An 18,577-nucleotide genomic window follows, 5' to 3' on the forward strand; every position below is an offset into this window, starting at 1 on the left:
TCTCTTGTATTGTTATATCAATTGAGTCATTCATTTCTAACACTGTACTAGTGTTTACACTGATAATGGAAAGTGCCTCTTAAGTGCTTGTTGTTATTACTGGAAACAATGTAGACCTATATTGGTCTTGATGAAGAGTACCTTTGCTCCTCGCTCAGTCTCACAGCTGTTTATTCTCCCATCCTGTACTCACTCTGTCTTTCCTGGTCCTTCTGTCTTGCAGTGGAGCGAGAAATATTTTACAATCCCAAAGCGAGAAGCTCTTCTGATTTCCATCCTAATGCAAAGAGCTGTGCTGGTCTTCAACAAGCCTTTCAACATGAGGACCGGTCATTCCAGACTTCTGTCGCCTCTCTTCTGAAACCCACTCAATGCCTCCGTCCAGCTGAAAAGGATCATATACTATTTCAAAAAGGTATGCACTAGTAAAGTATCTGTAATGAGCTTGCATTACAAGGGGAGATGTCAGTGTGCACCAGCGATCAGTGCATAACACGGGAGGGTTGTCAGTGAGCACCAGGGATGAGTGAATAACAAGGGAGGGATGTCAGTGTGCACCAGGGATCAGTGCATAACAAGGGAGGGATGTCAGTGTGCACCAGGGATGAGTGCATAACAAGGGAGGGCTGTCAGTGTGCCCCAGGGATCAGTGCATTACAAGGGGGGGTGTCAGTGTGCACCAGGGATCAGTGCATAACAAGGGAGGGATGTCAGTTTGCCCCAGGGATCAGTGCATTACAAGGGGGGGATGTCAGTGCGCACCAGGGATGAGTGCATAACAAGGGAGGGATGTCAGTGTGCCCCAGCGATCAGTGCATTACAAGGGGGGATGTCAGTGTGCACCAGGGATCAGTGCATGACAAGGGAGGGATGTCAGTGTGCCCCAGCGATCAGTGCATTACAAGGGGGGGATGTCAGTGAGCACCAGGGATCAGTGCATTACAAGGGAGGGATGTCAGTGTGCACCAGGGATCAGTGCATTACAAGGGAGGGATGTCAGTGTGCACCAGGGATCAGTGCATCACAAGAGAGGGATGTCAGTGTGCACCAGGGATCAGTGCATTACAAGGGGGGATGTCAGTGTGCACCAGAAATCAGTGCATTACAAGGGGGGTTGTCAGTGAGCACCAGGGATGAGTGCATAACAAGGGAGGGATGTCAGTGTGCCCCAGCGATCAGTGCATTACAAGGGAGGGATGTCAGTGTGCCCCAGCGATCAGTGCATTACAAGGGGGGATGTCAGTGAGCACCAGGGATCAGTGCATTACAAGGGAGGGATGTCAGTGTGCACCAGGGATGAGTGCATAACAAGGGAGGGATGACAGTGTGCACCAGGGATCAGTGCATAACAAGGGAGGGATGTCAGTGTGTACCAGGGATGAGTGCATAACAAGGGAGGGATGCCAGTGTGCACCAGGGATGAGTGCATAACAAGGGAGGGATGCCAGTGTACAAGCAACCATAATTTACAAAACATTCATATATCCCTTTCAGACTCAGTATTTGGAAAGGACGATATAAACTTACCCTTCCAAATACCGAATTGCAAACACAAATTGCGATTTGGTACCATGTTACAGAATCACAATTTGTGTAATGTTCATTTGTAAAAGCATTTTTGCATTCAGAAATGGCACAATCGTTTGTATCCCGTAGCATAAATGCTTCATATTCCTGTATTTGAGGCAAGTGGCTTTGTGTTTAAAGGTAGGGTTTGAGGCGTTCCAGAATCAATACCCACAGATCTCCCACCAGTTTTTTTAAATTCTGATTGTTCATGCTACTAAGATGATTGCAGGATCCTGGTACAAGTGCAGTGTCAGGCCACCTTTGTTAGCAGTGGGACCTTTCATCCTGGAGGAATTGTGGATGGTAGAGAGTCTTGATTTTGATCTGTAACTTCATTGAAAGCTAACAGAGTACCTTAATGGCTGCTGATAGAAATTGGGTTTCTGGTTGATTGAGGTGAAAGCGCTGGTCAAACAGTAACCACAATCCTAGTCAGGGTAAGTCACAAACATACCCTAAATTAAACTGTGCGCACCTTCTGCTAGCTTAGCACAGCGCTGTCAGCCTTAACTTAGAGGCAATGTGTAAGGTATTTGTGCAACACTTCAAACAGTAAAACAGTGAAAACACGACCGAGATTCCACACAAAATTAGAAAAATAAATCTTAGTTTATTAAATGAAACAAGAACAAAACAATAAAAATTCAAAAGAGTAGAAGCATATCCTGACTATACACCTCCCCCACCCCCAGACGGGCTCCACTGGACCGGCCCCACTAGCATTACTTGTTTCTGATGCTCACAATCATTTGATTCTTTCCATATTGTCCCCCCAAAGTACCATTCATTGTTGTGGTGCAGTTTTCCCCATACTTGGTAAGCCTTCTTACTTGGGACAGGGACTTTCACCTCCAACTCTGTCCCCGTGCTATAGTTCTGGGCTTACGCTGAGTGTTATATGTCTGTCTTGTCAGTGTGCGGTATCTTTGCATGAATCATGCTTAAACTAGTGCGCTCCACACCCACAATATAAGGGCGTTGACGGCCTCAGCATGCACGTATTCTGCAATGCACTGTATGCTATTCTTTGTTCTGTTCATTTTCTTTGTTTTATCTACTTCTTTAGGTCAGCTTTTATCCTGAAGGTATACTGAATACCAGTGTGATATTTTGTAGGGTGCAGCATAACTCACAGACACTCGTCACTGACCCTCACACGAGTAGATTAGGGCGCTGGTCCTGATGAATTGGTATGATGTTTTCTACAGTAATTAGACAAGAAAAACTTTGAGCTTCTCTTAAAACATCACCTTGTGCTTGATCGGACCATTGCATTCATTTCTAGCCTGCCTGATTTTAATCATAACCAAGGAGCACAGTTATTAAAATTACCTAGGGTTTTCCAAGTTATTTTTAGCTCACTTCTACACCAGTCTACTTACATTATCACACCCACTCTACACCTCACTCTTCACATTGGCAAAAAATAAAAGAACTCCAGCAAACAGCCGCCGTGCTGGGCCCTTTGGGCATTGCAGCGCCGGCCGAACGAGGAGCTGCCCGATGATGAAGCATGCCACCCCTCGGGGGTGTGAGGGCCTGTTGGGCATTGCAGTGCCGGCCCAATGAGGAGCTGCCCGACCATGAAGCATGACACCCCTCGGGGGTGTGAGGGCCCGTTCGGCATTACAGTGCCGGCAGACTGAGGAGCTGCCCGACGATGAAGCATGACACCCCTCGGTGGTGTCAGGGCCCGTTGGGTATTGCAGCGCCGGCCGAACGAGGAGCTGCCCGATGATGAAGCATGACACCCCTCGGGGTGTGAGGGCCGGTTGTGTATTGCAGCGCTGGCCCAACGAGGAGCTGCCTGATGATGAAGCATAACACCCCTCGAGGGGGTGAGGGCCCATTGTGTATTGCAGCGCCGCCCCAACGAGGAGCTGCCTGACGATCAAGTATTTATTTATTTATTTATTTATGCGTTTTTATATAGCGCGGACTTTACCCGAAGGTGACAGAGCGCTTTACAATAGGAACAGAACTGATACATGAGAACATTACAGGTGAACAAATTACAAAAGCAAACGCTAAGTTACATGAGGCAAAAGTGACAATTGTGAGCAAACAAAATACACGAGGTAGCAAACGGTGCATTACAGGAGGAAAAGTGACATGTGTGCAGGTTACAAAAGCGTACAAAACAATTAAGTGAGTGTAATCAGACTATGTGTCACACTCACTAAGGTGCTATAAGTGTGTGAGGTGGATTTCCTCACCAAGCATACGCTAGCGTTTTGGTGCGAGTGTGATACCTGTTGTACCATCATCAGCCTACAGATGACGGTACAACAGGTATCCCGCAGGTCCTGACCAAGAATCCCGGTCAAAACCCCTTGCCGCATGACTCCAGGGAGCACTCACAGCAAAACGCTAGCGTATGCTTGGTGAGGGAATCCCCCTCGCACACTTATAGCACCTTAGTGAGTGCGACACATATTCTGATTACACTCACTTAATTGTTTTTAACCTGCACTTGCACTATCTACGGTCCTGAGAAAATCAAGCAGTACTAAAGGCACTGGTTGAAACATGTCGACCACAACTGGATGTAGGAGGTCTTAATTTTACCACCACAACGTCCACCTGCCTTGTTTTTAACCGCTAACGGAGGCCCAGGTATTACAATTTAATTCACCCGTGGGTACTGGGACCACCGTCTTACCCATTTTAACTTCACTTCACAATCCACCACACTGCACTTTCAGTAACACACCTGCTCCGCTTTAATCAGGCATCGAAGCACACCCGGACCACGCTAGGTGTCACTGGGTGGACCCGATGATGAAGCATGCCACCAACCAATTTGGTGGGGGAGGGCTTTATAAATACACCCAATGGGTGCCTGCTGATAATACAGTCCAGAGTCCAATAATACGGTGCCATTTAGCAAATCCTTGTTGATAACATATAAATCCCTGGGGATGCGGACTAGCTTTCTAGTCCTCTCTCTCTCTATTGATACGCATACAAGGCACTTCCATAGTCATGGAGAATAGAAATTTTCTATACTAAAAGGTCTTCCTTCAGATAATAGAGAGGGCATGAATTAACTTTGGAAGTTTCTTTGAAGGAGGAGAACTTTGAGGACAGTTTTGAAGGCCTGGGAGGAGGTGGTGGTCCGGAGCTGAGGCGGAAGTGAGTTCCAGATTCTCACTGTGTTGCCTGAAAAGGATTGGGCCATCGATCTTTCCTTCTTGAAAGTGGGAGGTTCAAGCAGTAGATTTTCCGCATTTCGTGATGGTCTAGAGCCTCCAGAGAGTTTCAGTTTGTTCGCCAGGTAGCAAGGAGAGGAGGAGTGCAAGGCTTTGAGGGTGATGCAGGCAGTCTTGTAGATAGATCTTGCCTCGATGGGAAGCCAGCGGAGGGTGGATAACATGGGTGTGATGTGGTCACTTCTTTTGGCCTCATAAATGAAACGAGCTGCTGAATGGAGAACAGACTTAAGGGGGGACAGGTGGGTGTTGGGGAGGCCAGTAAGAAGAGAATTGCAGTAGTCCAATCTGGAGAGGACCAGCGATTGGACCAGGGTTTTAAGGTCATGCTCCGGGAAGAAGCAACGAATCCCCCCAAAGAAGGCGCAGTTGGTATTGAGCAGACTTTGCAATTGAATTAATGTGGGACAATAGATTGAGTTTTGTGTCGAGTATGACACTAAGCGATTTTGCGCTGTCGACAATGATGGGTTTATTGTTCAGTAGATTCATCTGGTCCATCCATGATTGAACCGGGGGAGGAGAAAGTGAGGAGGAGAGGAGGAGGAATTCAGTTTTGGAGGGATTATGAATCAGTTGATGCGTTGACATCCAGTTTTGAATGGAGTCCAGAGTAGAGCTTAGGACGGAGAGATCATGAGTAGAGGCAACCTTGAGGTAGATTTGAGTGTTGTCTGCGTAGAGATGATAGTGGACCCCGGATTTACTTAGGAGATTTCCCAGTGGTTCCAAGTAGAGATTGAACAATGTGGGTGAAAGTATAGAGCCTTGAGGAATACCTTAACCCACCGCCAAAGGAGATAAAAGACTGTCCGCTATTTTGCTCATTTGGGATCTATCAGAGAGGAAGGAAGCAAACCATTTAAGCACAGTGCCCTCCATGCCCATTCTCTGTTGAAGAGTGTTGAGGAGGGTGTTGTGATTGACAGTGTCAAAGGCTGCAGAAAGGTCAAGGAGAATAAGAAGACAAGACCCCCCTGAATCGAGTATCCCCAGCGCGTCATCAATCCCTTGCAGCAGGGCTGTTTCAGTGCTGCAATTTTGGATGAAGCCGGAATGAAAATTGTCAAGAAGATCATTGTCCTTGATATGACGAGAGAGTTGTTTCGCAACACATCTTTCTGTGATCTTCGCAAGAAAGGGTAGGTTAGTGATGGGGCAGAAATTGTTGAGGTCATTCACATCAGCAGTGGGTTTTTTTTAGCAGAGGGGTGACCTGCCCAGTTTTGAAGGGAACAGGAAGGAAGCCTTGATAGAGGGAGAGGTTGACCAGAGTGGTCCAATAGGGAAGAGAATGGGTATAGATGTCAATGGCAATGGCACTAGGGATGGGTTCAAGAGAATGGTTGTAGGGCTTTGTTTCGAGGATGCACTTGAGGAGGACTTCTTCAGAGATGGGGTCGAAGTTCTGCCAAATGACTAGTGATTTGCGCTCCTCTGGAGGGGTAGGACGAGTGACCTGATCCACAAGTGATTGCACTTTTCGTCGAATAATACAGCGAAATCCGCAGCTTTCTTTGTGGAATCTTCCAACTTGGAGTTTGGGGGAGAGCAGTTAGTAGTCTTGATGAGATCAAATAGTTTTTGGGTCTATTTTTGGCTGAGTCAAGGAGGGTTCTGAAGTGTGATGCTTTCCCAAGGAAGATGTGCTTTTGGTACTTGGATCTTGCTGAACGAAGCATGGCCAAATTATCGGTGAGGGTGCTTGCCTCCATTGTTTCTCCAGCAGTCTTAGGTGCTTCCTTTCTTCATAGAGGGATTTGTTGAACCAAGGTGCTGAGGGAATGGGCCTTTTCTTTTTGCTTCGGAGAGGAGCGACGTTATTGATTTCGACTGCAAGGACTGAGAGGCATTGGGAGTCGAGAACGTCAACATCTAGGTTTCGGTCTAGCCTTGGAAGTGACAGCAAAACTGATTCACAGAGGGAAATGGTGTCAATATTTTTAGTGTCATGGAACCAGGAGGTAGCTCTTTCAGGTTGGCCAAGAGTTATAGAGTGCGCTAGGTTAAGAGAGAATGGGATGAGGAGGTGGTCAGACCAGTCTACGTGAATAGGGGTAGCGATAGAAAGCATGCCTGCTTTGGAAAAAACAAGGTCCAGGATTGAGCCCTTAGAGTGTGTTGATTCTGTGCAGTGTTGGATAAGATCCTTTGTAGAGAGGAAGGTGGCCAGCAAATTTGCGGAAGAGTCTTGCAGAGAGCCCCAGTGGAGATTGAAGTCACCCACGAAGGTCTGATTGTCACTTTGCGAGTATTGGTCGCTGATGAAGTCAGTGAGTTCCTCCATAAATGAAGGGCCGCTGCCAGGTGGGCGGTAAATGACATGGAATCTGAGGCGTGAGTGGTGGTGTAGTTAAAGCTCAAGAGATAGACATTCAATAGTGCAGAAGACGCTGATGGGAGAAGCCTTAAGTTGAAGGGAGTTTCTAAAGATGACTGCAACACCTCCCCCAACTTTGATAGGTCTGTCATTCCTAAAAATAGAATAGCCTGTGGGTAATAGGAGATCAAACATAGAGTGAGAGGTATCGTTGAACCAGGTCTCTGTTAGGAAGAACATGTCACTATTGTGAAGGGTCATGGGGTGGTGAGGGCCCATTGGGCATTGCAGCGCCTGCCCAACGAGGAGCAGCCCGATGATGAAGCATGGCACCCCTCAGGGGTGAGAGGGTTCGTTGGGCATTGCAGCGTCGGCCCAACGAGGAGCCACTCATTACAGTACGCTGGAGTGTTCAGCGGTCTGTGGGGCCATGGGTCGTGGGTACAGAGGGCGGCCAGTGGCCACTCCCGGAGCCACTCAGTACTGTACGCTGGAGTGTTCAGCGGTCTGTGGTGCCATGGGGCGTGGGTACAGAGGGCGGCCAGTGGCCACTTCCGGAGGCCCTTAGTACAGTACGCTGGAGTGTTCAGCGGTCTGTGGGGCCATGGGGCGTGGGTACAGAGGGCGACCAGTGGCCACTCCTGGAGCCACTCAGTACTGTACGCTGGAGTGTTCAGTGGTATGTGGGGCCATGGGGGGTGGGTACAGAGGGCCGCCAGTGGCCACTCCCGGAGCCACTCAGTACTGTACGCTGGAGTGTTCAGCGGTCTGTGGTGCCATAGGGCGTGGGTACAGAGGGCGGCCAGTGGCCACTTCCAGAGGCCCTCAGTACAGTACGCTGGAGTGTTCAGCGGTCTGTGGGGCCATGGGGCGTGGGTACAGAGGGCGACCAGTGGCCACTCCTGGAGCCACTCAGTACTGTACGCTGGAGTGTTCAGAGGTCTGAGGGGCCATGGGGCGTGGGTACAGAGGGCGGCCAGTGGCCACACCCGGAGCCACTCAGTACAGTATGCTGGAGAGTTCAGGTGTATGTGGGGCCATGGGGCGTGGGTACAGAGGGCCGCCAGTGGCCACTCCCAGAGCCACTCAGTACTGTACGCTGGAGTGTTCAGAGGTCTGAGGGGCCATGGGGCGTGGGTACAGAGGGCGGCCAGTGGCCACTCCCGGAGCCACTCAGTACAGTATGCTGGAGAGTTCAGGAGTATGTGGGGCCATGGGGCGTGGGTACAGAGGGCCGCCAGTGGCCACTCCCAGAGCCACTCAGTACTGTACGCTGGAGTATTCAGAGGTCTGTGGAGCCATGGGGCGTGGGTACAGAGGGCGGCCAGTGGCCACTCCCGGAGCCACTCAGTACTGTACGCTGGAGTGTTCATCGGTCTCTGGGGCCATGGGGGGTGGGTACTGAGGGCAGTCAGAGGTCTGTGTGGCTGTTGGTGAGATGGCACAGAGAGCAGCCATGGACAACACCCAGACCCACTGTGCACTGTACACTGCAGTGTTCAGCAGTCTGTGGGGCTGTGGGGGGTGGGCATAGTGTGTGGGACATTACACGGCTGGTTCTGGAGCCACAGGACAAAGGATCCACCCTGCACCAGAGTCCGATGCAGGATGTACAAAAGGTTGTAATGTGCAAACTTTTTGTTCATTAACTTAATAATATATGAAAATGTATTTCTATCGCACAAAACAGCTGCTGCAAAAGAGAGCGTCTTGTGCGAGGCAGAGAATCAATAATGACAAGGAATGCACAGTCAACCCTTCTAGCTATCTATATTCCATTTAAAGGCAGGTTTTGAGGTTAGCCTTGAAGACTGGCTCTATTTCAAGACAGCGAGGCTGGCCCCCAAAGAGTTCCATAATTTAGCTGCCTGGAAAGAGAAAGAACTACCCCGATCCACTCCTGGGTATTGTAGGAATATTAAGTACTATTCTTAGAATATTAATGCGCTCTTTGTAATCTATTTAACAGTCGGATTGGTTGTCCCAAATACTGGACGTTTGCATAATCCAGCCTAGAAGTTGCTAGGGCATGTACAATATATTTCCGTGCTTCAGCTGAAAGAAATTGTAGAATCTTTCTTAAGGCCTTTAATGAGGAAAAGCCAACTGCAACAGCAGCTTGCACCTGTGGTTGGAAGAATAGTTCTGCGTCTAGTTTAACCCCCACATTTCTGGCTACTGAGGTTAGCATCAGGGCAACCATCAACTCTATATGCCACTGACCCCAACACCACCCTCAGAGAAACACTCGTCTACAGACCCCCAGAACCCCGGCCACAGTTCAGCAACACCATCGTCGACCTCCTCAGCACCCACGCACTCGCCTCCACGGACTACACCCTCCTCGGGGACCTGAACTTCCACCTCGAGAACAACAATGACGCCAACTCCGCCACCCTGATCGACAACCTTGGCCTCAGACAACTCGTCACTGCTCCCACCCACGCCGCCGGCCACACGCTTGACCCCATCTTCTCCACAAGCACCCACATTTCCTTCGACCGCTCCACGAAACTCCACTGGACGGATCACCACTGCATCCATTTCACCTACAGGAAGCCCACCACGCACCACCACACCCAACAGCTGCCCTGCCGCTGCTGGAACACTGTCACCAAAGACCAGCTGTCCATCACCCTCGCCCAGAACCCACCCACCGACCCCACCAACCCAGACTCCGCCGCCCTCAACCTCAGACAGTGGATCAACGACTGTGCCAACATCCTCGCCCCGCTCAAGAAACCCTCCAACAGCTGCACCAGCAAGAAAGCCACTTGGTTCACAGAAGAACTCCAGACCTCCAAACGAGTTTGCCGGAAATTGGAGAAGAAATGGCTCCACGAACAAACACCAGACAGCCACGCAGCCCACAAGGATGCCACCCGCACACATCACCATCTCATCAGATTAGCCAAGAGATCGTCCTTCAAAACCCGCCTGGACAACAACGCACACGACAGCAAAGAGCTCTTCAGCATCGTGAAGGAACTCTCCAACCCCAGCGCCAACGACATCCCGCCCTCACAAGAACTGTGCGACTCGATAGCCACCTTCTTCCACCGCAAGATCGCTGACATCCATGACAGCTTCAACTTCACCACGACCACCCCGACAATGTCAGCCTCCACCCCCCATGAACACCACCCGCATCAACCGCCTGACCTCCTGCACCAATGTCAACAACGACGAAACACGCAAGATCATGAACTCCATCCACTCAGGATCACCGTCAGACCCCTGCCCACACCACATATTCAACAAAGCAGACGCAGCCATTGCACCCCAACTACAGAAAGTAATCAACATCTCCTTTGAGACAGCTACATTCCCGGAAAGCTGGAAGCACGCCCTTCTCAAAAAGCCCAAGATGAAACCCAAGGACCTCAAGAATTTCCGGCCCATCACCCTGCTTCCGTTCCGGCGAAGGTTATCGAGAAAATCGTCAACACTCAACTGACACGCCACCTCGAGGACAGCGACATACTAGACCCATCCCAGTCCGGATTCTGAAAAAACCACAGCACCGAGACAGTCCTCATCGCCGCCACAGACGACATCAGGATCCAACTAGGAAACGGTGAAACATCAGCCCTCATCCTCCTGGACCTATCAGCCGCCTTTGACACGGTCTGCCACGGCACACTAAAGACACGCCTCCAAGAAGCCAGAATCCAAGAGAAGGCCCTTGCCTGGACCGCATCCTTCTTCTCCGGCAGAACCTAGAGCGTCCGACTTCCCCCCTTCTGCTCCGAAGCCACCGACATCATCTGCGGCATACCCCAGGGCTCATGCCTCAGCCCAACGATGTTTAACCTCTGCATTACCACCCTCGCTCACGAAGCCCGCCAGCACAACCTCAATATCATCTCCTACGCCGACGACACCCAGCTCATCTTCTCCCTCACCAAGGACCTGCACCCGCCAAAACCAACCTCCAAGAGGGAATGAAGGCCGTCGCCGAATGGATGAGAGGCAGCCGACTGAAGCTGAACTCGGACAAGATGGAGTCCTCATCCTCGGATCCACCCCCTCAGCCTGCGACGACTCCTGGTGGCCGACCACACTGGGAACAGCACCGACACCCACCGACCACGCACGCAACCTAGGAATCATCCTCGACTCCTCCCTCTCCATGTCGAAGCAGGTAAACGCTGTCTCCTCCTCCTGCTACAACACCCTCCGCATGCTCCACAGGATCTACCAGTGGATCCCTACTGAAACAAAAAGAACAGTGACACAGGTCCTCGTCAGCAGCAGGTTGGACTACGGCAACGCACTCTATGCAGGAATCCCGGCCAAACACCTGCGACGACTGTAACGCATCCAAAACACCTCCGCCCGACTGATCCTCAACGTCTATCGCCGCAGCCACATCACCCCCCACCTGAGAGACCTACACTGGCTCCCCGTCTACAAGAGGATCACCTTCAAGATACTCACCCACGCACACAAAGCACTCCACAAAACCGGACCAGCCTACCTCTACAGCTTCTACACCCCCACCCGCCGGCTCCGCTATGCCAGCCTCACCCTCGCCGCTGTCCCCCGCATACAAAGAATGACCTCCGGCAGCAGATCCTTCTCCTTCCTCGCCGCCAAAACTAGGAACACCCTTCCTACGCACCTACGACAGACCCAAGACCTGCTCTCCTTCAGAAGACTCCTCAAGACCTGGCTCTTCCAGTAGTAGCGGCACCCCGCCCTTTCCCCCCAGCGCCTTGAGACCCTCACCGGTAAGTAGCGCGCTTTATAAGTACAATGATTGATTGATTGATTGATTGATTGATTCTTTGAATGTCCAGAGGGGATAAGTTTCCAAACATTAAAATTTCCGAATTACTTGAGTTTGCCTGAAGGCAACTACTTTGCATCTCTCATCATAATGGACCTGCACTTGTTATTTTGAATAAAGGCCCCACTAGTGCTTTCTTCCAGACATTGAAATAGTTTCCTTGCATGAGTTGACCAAGCCCTTTATGGAAGAATCTGCCCTGGACAGACCATGAGGAGGTCGGACTTCAAGGGAGATTCCTTCAAGGGTCTTTGGATGTCCATAGGCCCTGGGTGGAACCTGTATGGAGCATGGACACTGACAGTGCAGCGGGCTTGCAGACGAAGAGATCTGTAGTGGAAGGAGTCTTCCCGGTCACAGTCTTGGTGCCCAAAGTGAAGTTCGATGGGGTCAGTCCGACGCGGTCAGTACGACTCAGTCAGAATGGCCAGATGGTTGAAGGGGACACAGAGTTATATCTGAATCGAATCCCATGACAAATCTAGGGACCCACCCTCAGGTAAGCCCTTAAGTACACTAAGGAAAAGGTTGGGATGTTTCAGGGGTCCCGCCCAAGGACTGGCTTGACAGCGGGAAGGATACTCCCATGTCCTTTGCTCAGTTTCAAACCAGAACAGGTGGCAATGGTTCCCCGAACTGATTTGAGCTGGAGTATGCAAAGAGGGCACCAAGTGTACCCCTCAAGCAGTCTGAGTTACTCTGGTAACCTCCTCACCCTGTCCCAATAATCAATCAATCAATCAATCAAAGCATTTGTATAGCGCACTACTCACCCGGAGGGTCTCAAGGCGCTAGGGGAGGGGGGTCCGCTACTGCTCGAACAGCCAGGTCTTGAGCTGCTTACTGAAGGCGAGGTGGTCCTGGGTCAGGCGGAGGTGGGTCGGGAGGGTGTTCCAAGTCTTGGCGGCGAGGTAGGAGAAAGACCTTCCCCCTGTGGTGGCTCTTCGGATGCGGGGGACGGCGGCGAGGGCGTGGCCGGTCGATCGAAGCTGGCGTTTGGGAGCGAAGAAGTTGAGGCGGCTGTTGAGGTATCCTGGGCCTTGGTTGTGCAGGGCTTTGTGTGCGTGGGTGAGGAGACGGAAGGTGATTCTCTTGTTGACCGGGAGCCAGTGCAGGTCTCTCAGGTGTCCGGAGATGTGGTTGCGACGGGGGATGTCCAGGATGAGTCGTGCTGAGGCATTCTGGATCCGCTGGAGTCTCTTCTGGAGTTTGGCGGTGGTTCCGGCGTAGAGGGCGTTGCCGTAGTCCAGTCGGCTGGTGACGAGGGCCTGGGTGACCGTCTTCCTGGTCTCGGTGGGGATCCACCGCTAAACCCCGTCTGGGAGGTGGTCACACCTAACTGTGACAGGATATCTCTTGTTCTGCCTTTCCCTGCATGAGGTTGGCTCAGCAGCAGGAGGCCAGAATCGAGTCTCAGGTCGGCAGCTGCCCTAGCTTGCTGTCTGGTTCTGGATGACGGGTAGCAGGAGCACTGAGGGCCCCCCAAAGGAGATTTACAGTGCATGGAATCATGCCTCCCACACCGTATGATTCCAACATTTGTGATACCAAACTTGACAGGGTTCGTTACAGTCAGTTTAGAGATGGTCATCGTGTAATGACGCATGGCCACTCTATATATCGTAAGGGCTGATGCACGGACAACCCAGGAGAATAGACTGGAATGGAGGTTGCAGGGGTGTCCTGCTCATGCTGGGACACTCTCACACTTAGAACCGAGCACCCTGCCTTTGGGTCTGAAAGGCCTACTAAAGTGGTGACTTAGAGGTTTTAAGTGCAGTTATGTTAGATATAAGGATAGGTATATCTTTCATGAGAGGTGCAAGCACCAACTCACACAGGCTGCAATGGCAGGCCTGTAGTCCAAGTTTGAAGTGTCCCTCATGGGTGGCATAATAGATGCTGCAGCCCATGGGGACCCCTGGTGTACTAGGCTCTAGATACCTTAGTACCAGATACTAGGTACTTACTAGGGTACCCCAGCTGCCAATTAGGAATGTACCATAGCCAATTTAGGGAGGAAGCACAGTGACGGGTGCCCTGATTAGCAGGATCCCAGTCAGACTAGCCAGAAAAACAGTATGACACCAGCAAAAGGGGAGAGGAGGTAACCATGAAAGCAGACCCTACTTTCCAAAACACAGAGAAAGTGAGTTCAAACATGGTGAGAACTATATACCTGCATTAGCTGAAAGAGATATATGAGGAGCTAACGGATTTTAGAAAAGGATATCTGAACGCCTACTGTGAGTGGCACAGACATTAATGACTTGCAAAGAACGGGGCTATCTCAGGGGTCTCCGGCCTTTCGCAAATAGACATACAATAGGGGCGGGCCCTTGAGTGAGACAGTCTCCATTTTGTTCTCGCCCTTATTTCTTTCACAACCCACAGTCCAATAGAGAACCCATTTCTGTGACATAACCCCAGACTAAGGCTCTCTCTGTGGCCATCTCGGAGTAACACGCCAATGTAGCAGCAGAGTGAGAGCTGACCTCAGCAGTAAAATACCGACGACAACCCTGTGCTTGTTTCAGTCAAAATCTTTAAAACACACTGTGTGTGTTGGCAGTCATGGACAACATCAAAACTACACGGCGACCTGGAGTGTGTGCGGTAACATGGATGGGCATTCTCCCTCCGACAAGGACACTGATACTACTTCACTGCTATGCAGCCAGGCTACTGGATGCCTTAATCAGTGAAACATGGGCACAACGGACAAGCAGCAATCTTGCCTCACATTTGAGGTCAAAAGGGTGGCCACGCCCAGTGGAGAGTCGATGTCAGATTCAGAGCAGGTTGTTCGGCCCAAAGGATCTGCGGCGTTGGCTTCCACGCTGGTGGCGATACAGCAGAGGCTTCAATCTATAGACACCAAAATTGATGCGCTCAACCTACGCATTGACCACATGGCGACAAAACTGGACAAGCAGTCGTCCAGGATGAGCAACGTATATCCACAGCGGAGGACACGCTGGCGGGCGCATCATGCATGTTTAACATTGCGGCGGGCGGTGTTTACACCAGCACCCGCCGCAATATGAAAAATTCATATTCATCACGGAAAGGCATCTGACAAAGCCCATCCTGATATGGCTGGCGGTGTCTGATAGACACCACCACCATATAAACCCTTTTCTTGCGACCGGTGGCGGAAAAGCGGCGGACGGTGTTTCGGTCCGCCGCAGTTCCCCCCGCCATAGTAACATGGCGGGGGAAATGGGTGGCGGGCAGGCAAGGATGTCGGGCGGATCGCCACCGCCATGCACCCGACATCATAATGGGCCCCTAAGTTTCTCCATCAGTTGTACCACACACCACTCAGACTTCAGAGACATAGCCTTAGGAAGGATGATAATTGTAGTTGATGTGGCTCCCCAGAGACTGATTTTCTACCTTTAGCTTGGGGCTGCCCCCGGATACTCCACTACGAGGAGCAGGTTACACACATCCTTCTGAGGTGGTGAAACAGATCAATGTACTCCAAAAATATGTCTACTTGGATACGTGAAAGCACAGAAAATGGCTTGTCCTAAGCGCATGGCGGTTAGTCTCCTACTGACTAAAAGAGGGGTTGCAAAACATTGGGGTCAAAGAACATATCCTAAGTTAGAGGGGGGATATAAGGACATAGCGTATTGTAGAGACCAAATGAAAACATATGCAGAGGAATTGCCAAGCGCCTCCAGACCAAAAACATCTGGGCACCGATGACGACGTACCTCCTTGCCCTTCCAGATAGATCCCCGGCTGAACAAAGACTGTAGTATACTGTGATGAGCAATATTGGTTCCATATGAAAAGTGTATCATCATATGTCATGTTATCTGCAAATGTATCAATATCAGTGGGCAATTAATGTTTACTATTTTGTTATGTGCATTTAACTGAAATGCAATAAAAAAAATTACAAATTTAGAAACACAAGCCTTGGCAGCAGCAACAGACATGGTAAACAAAAAAGGTGCAGCATTGGGACCAGCAAGGTCCGAGGGACTCACCAGGTGCAAGAGAGTCGGAGCAGGCCCGAGCGAGCAGAGGAGCCCACTGAAGCCAAAGGAAAGACCCTCAAGAGGACCCACAGGCCGAAGGCACAGGAGTCGCAAGAGGACCTCAAGCAGCTGACCAAAGATGCAGGCCCACGGTGCAGAAGATGTGGTGAGGACAAAGATCTTTTCAGGAAGAGATGCTGAAGGCTGGAGCTTCTTGTAGCTCGAAGAGCACTGGAGGACAGAGTTAACGAGCCTTGGCAACGGCAAGTTGATGTGATGCACCGGGGCTCTTTTCCAGCGGTTCAGACCAGGGATATTGGCCTCAAACTTGCTGCGAAGACAGTACAGGTCTCGAGGGAGTTGCAGAACCACCACCTGTGTTCCTGAGCCTTTTGGAGTCCAGCAGGAGGAGCAGCAGACCGGTCAGCTTTGTTGCAGTACCTGCAGATGAGGGGGAGTGACTCCTTCACTCCAAGAAAGATTACTTTGGATGTCTTTGATGCCCACAGGCCTGGAGAAGAACCTGGATGAAGCACAGGCACAGGCAAAGCAGAAGACTGGCAGGATGACGAGACCAGGAGCAGCAGGAGTCTTCTTTGATGCAGTCTCAGTTCTAGGCGAAGTCCAAGGTGCCCAGACGGCTGAAGTTGAAGGGGTTTCAGATTTGAATCTTGTCCCATGACGAATATGTAGAGCCACCCACAGGTAAGCCCTTAAATACCCTAAGGAAAGGGTTGGGACGAGTCAGGGATCCTTCCCAGAGGAGGGGCTGTACAGAGGGGAGGACACTCCCATGTCCTTTGTCCAGTTTTGTGCCAGAGCAGTAGCCAATGGCTCCATGGACTGGCTCAAAATGGAGTATGCAAGGTGGGCGCCAAATGTGCCCTTCAAAGCAGACTGGTGGTGCTGGCAATCGCCCCCACCCCAGCCCAATACACTAAGTCCTGTATGGGAGTGTTGTGTGGCCTAAGGCCTGCTTTGCACGCATGTTATGTTCTAGGGGTGCAGAGAGCTTTTGCTGATCCTGATGTGATTTACTCTTACTGAGCGGAAAGGTAAAGGGGTTCCCAAACAAACCTAAGAGACCTTCTTTAGTTTTAAAAACATAGTTCCTATATAGGGAGGGTGTAAAAACTAGGCGCTATAAGACCCGTTTTCATAATCATTGTAATATGATTTCTCCTTTTGTATTTTATGGAATTGTAACAATGCTATTAATTCTAATCATATGCATGCTTATGTTGGCTAAGATACTGCAAATGAGATCACGTTGTTAAAATAAATATTTTAACCTTACCCTTGTCTCTAATTTACTCCTGTTGTCGACTGGTATGAGAGTATAACAAAAGAGTGTTCTCACTTCCCACCATCCCTGAGTTTGTTCTAAGTCTCATGTTCTAGGTTGTCTAATCATTGGTTACTTTGGTATAGGACGAAGAGCTAGTATGACACTGATGCTAGCTGGTTGGGGTTTTTCTAGGTACTGAGGTGAGTTTCTGGTACACCACAACTCACTGATGTACTGGGTCTCTGTGCACAGTTCTGTGTATGAGCAGGATCCTTGCAACAGGAGGTGGTCACACCTCTCTGTGACAGGACACCTTTTGTTCTACCTTTCCCTGCTCAAGCTCAGCTCAGCAGCAGGAGGGCAGAATCGTGCCTGAGGTCAGCAGCAGCACTAGCTTGCTGTTAGACCATGAAAGGCTGGTAATGGGAATACAGGGAGGCACCCAAGGGATTCCCCCTAGTACATGGGATCCTACATCCAGTACTGGAATCAGTGTTGGGCAGTATTCCAACATGTTTGATACCAAACATGACCGGTTTCGTTGCAGTCAGTATATAGTTAGTCATCTCGTATTTGACTTGATGTTCACTATGTGTATTAAATGGCGTACCCCACTTACAAAGCCTGGAGAATAGACTCCAGGGATTGTAGGGGGTGTCCTGCTCATACAGGGCACCCTCACACTTATAACCTAGCACCATCCCTTCAGGGCTGAAAGGCCTGCTTCAGGGGTGAGTGGCATAGGTTTTTAGTGCATTGACCTCAGATATAAGGAAAATTATATCTGTTGTGAGTTGTGCTAGCACCAACGTACTCAGGCTGCAATGGCAGGTCTGTAGTCACAGTTTAAGTGGACTCCCATGGGTGTCGCATTGCTTGCTGCAGCCCACGGGAGACCCCTGGTGCACCTATGCCCTGGGTCCCTCAGTTCCATATACTAGGGACTTAAATGAGTACACCAGTAGTAGCCAACTGCGAAGGTGCCAAAGTACTTACCATTGTCAAATTTAGGGAGGACGCACAGTGGCTGGGGTCCTGATTGGCAGGATCCCAATCAGACTCTTCACAAAACAGAGGAACACCAGCAAAAAGTGGGGGTGACCATGAAAGCAGATCATACCTTCCTACCGGCAAAGTAGCTGTTCTGGACATATTCTGGTTGCAGACGGGTGTAGATGGGCTTGCCATTGGTGCGCTGTGCTAAGGAGTTCATTTTATGGGTCAAGAAGTTCCAGTAACCCCTCCCCAACTTCAAGAACTAGATCATGTACTGCTCAAATATATCCTGAGGGCATGGCTTATATGTACTGAGACAGTTAATGCTGGTGCATTCATCTCATTAGCTGGAAATGGCAGCTTTACAAGCAACCTTTTTAAAGTTAGGGTTGTTTTCTTTATTCT

The 18,577-nt window shown here is 50.3% G+C and overlaps 1 long non-coding RNA gene across 1 annotated transcript in view; it reads left to right on the forward strand.

Annotated features, from left to right (window-relative positions):
• The first annotated feature begins 233 nt into the window (after positions 1-233).
• The window catches only part of LOC144819237 (uncharacterized), a 91,101-nt gene continuing 72,757 nt past the window's right edge, over positions 234-18,577 (forward strand). The window contains exon 1 of the long non-coding RNA XR_013607241.1: positions 234-415. This is a non-coding gene — a long non-coding RNA (uncharacterized LOC144819237). The remainder of the gene's footprint in view (positions 416-18,577) is intronic.

Source organism: Lissotriton helveticus, chromosome 2_1, assembly GCF_964261635.1.
Source record: "Lissotriton helveticus chromosome 2_1, aLisHel1.1, whole genome shotgun sequence".
NCBI lineage: Eukaryota > Metazoa > Chordata > Amphibia > Caudata > Salamandridae > Lissotriton > Lissotriton helveticus.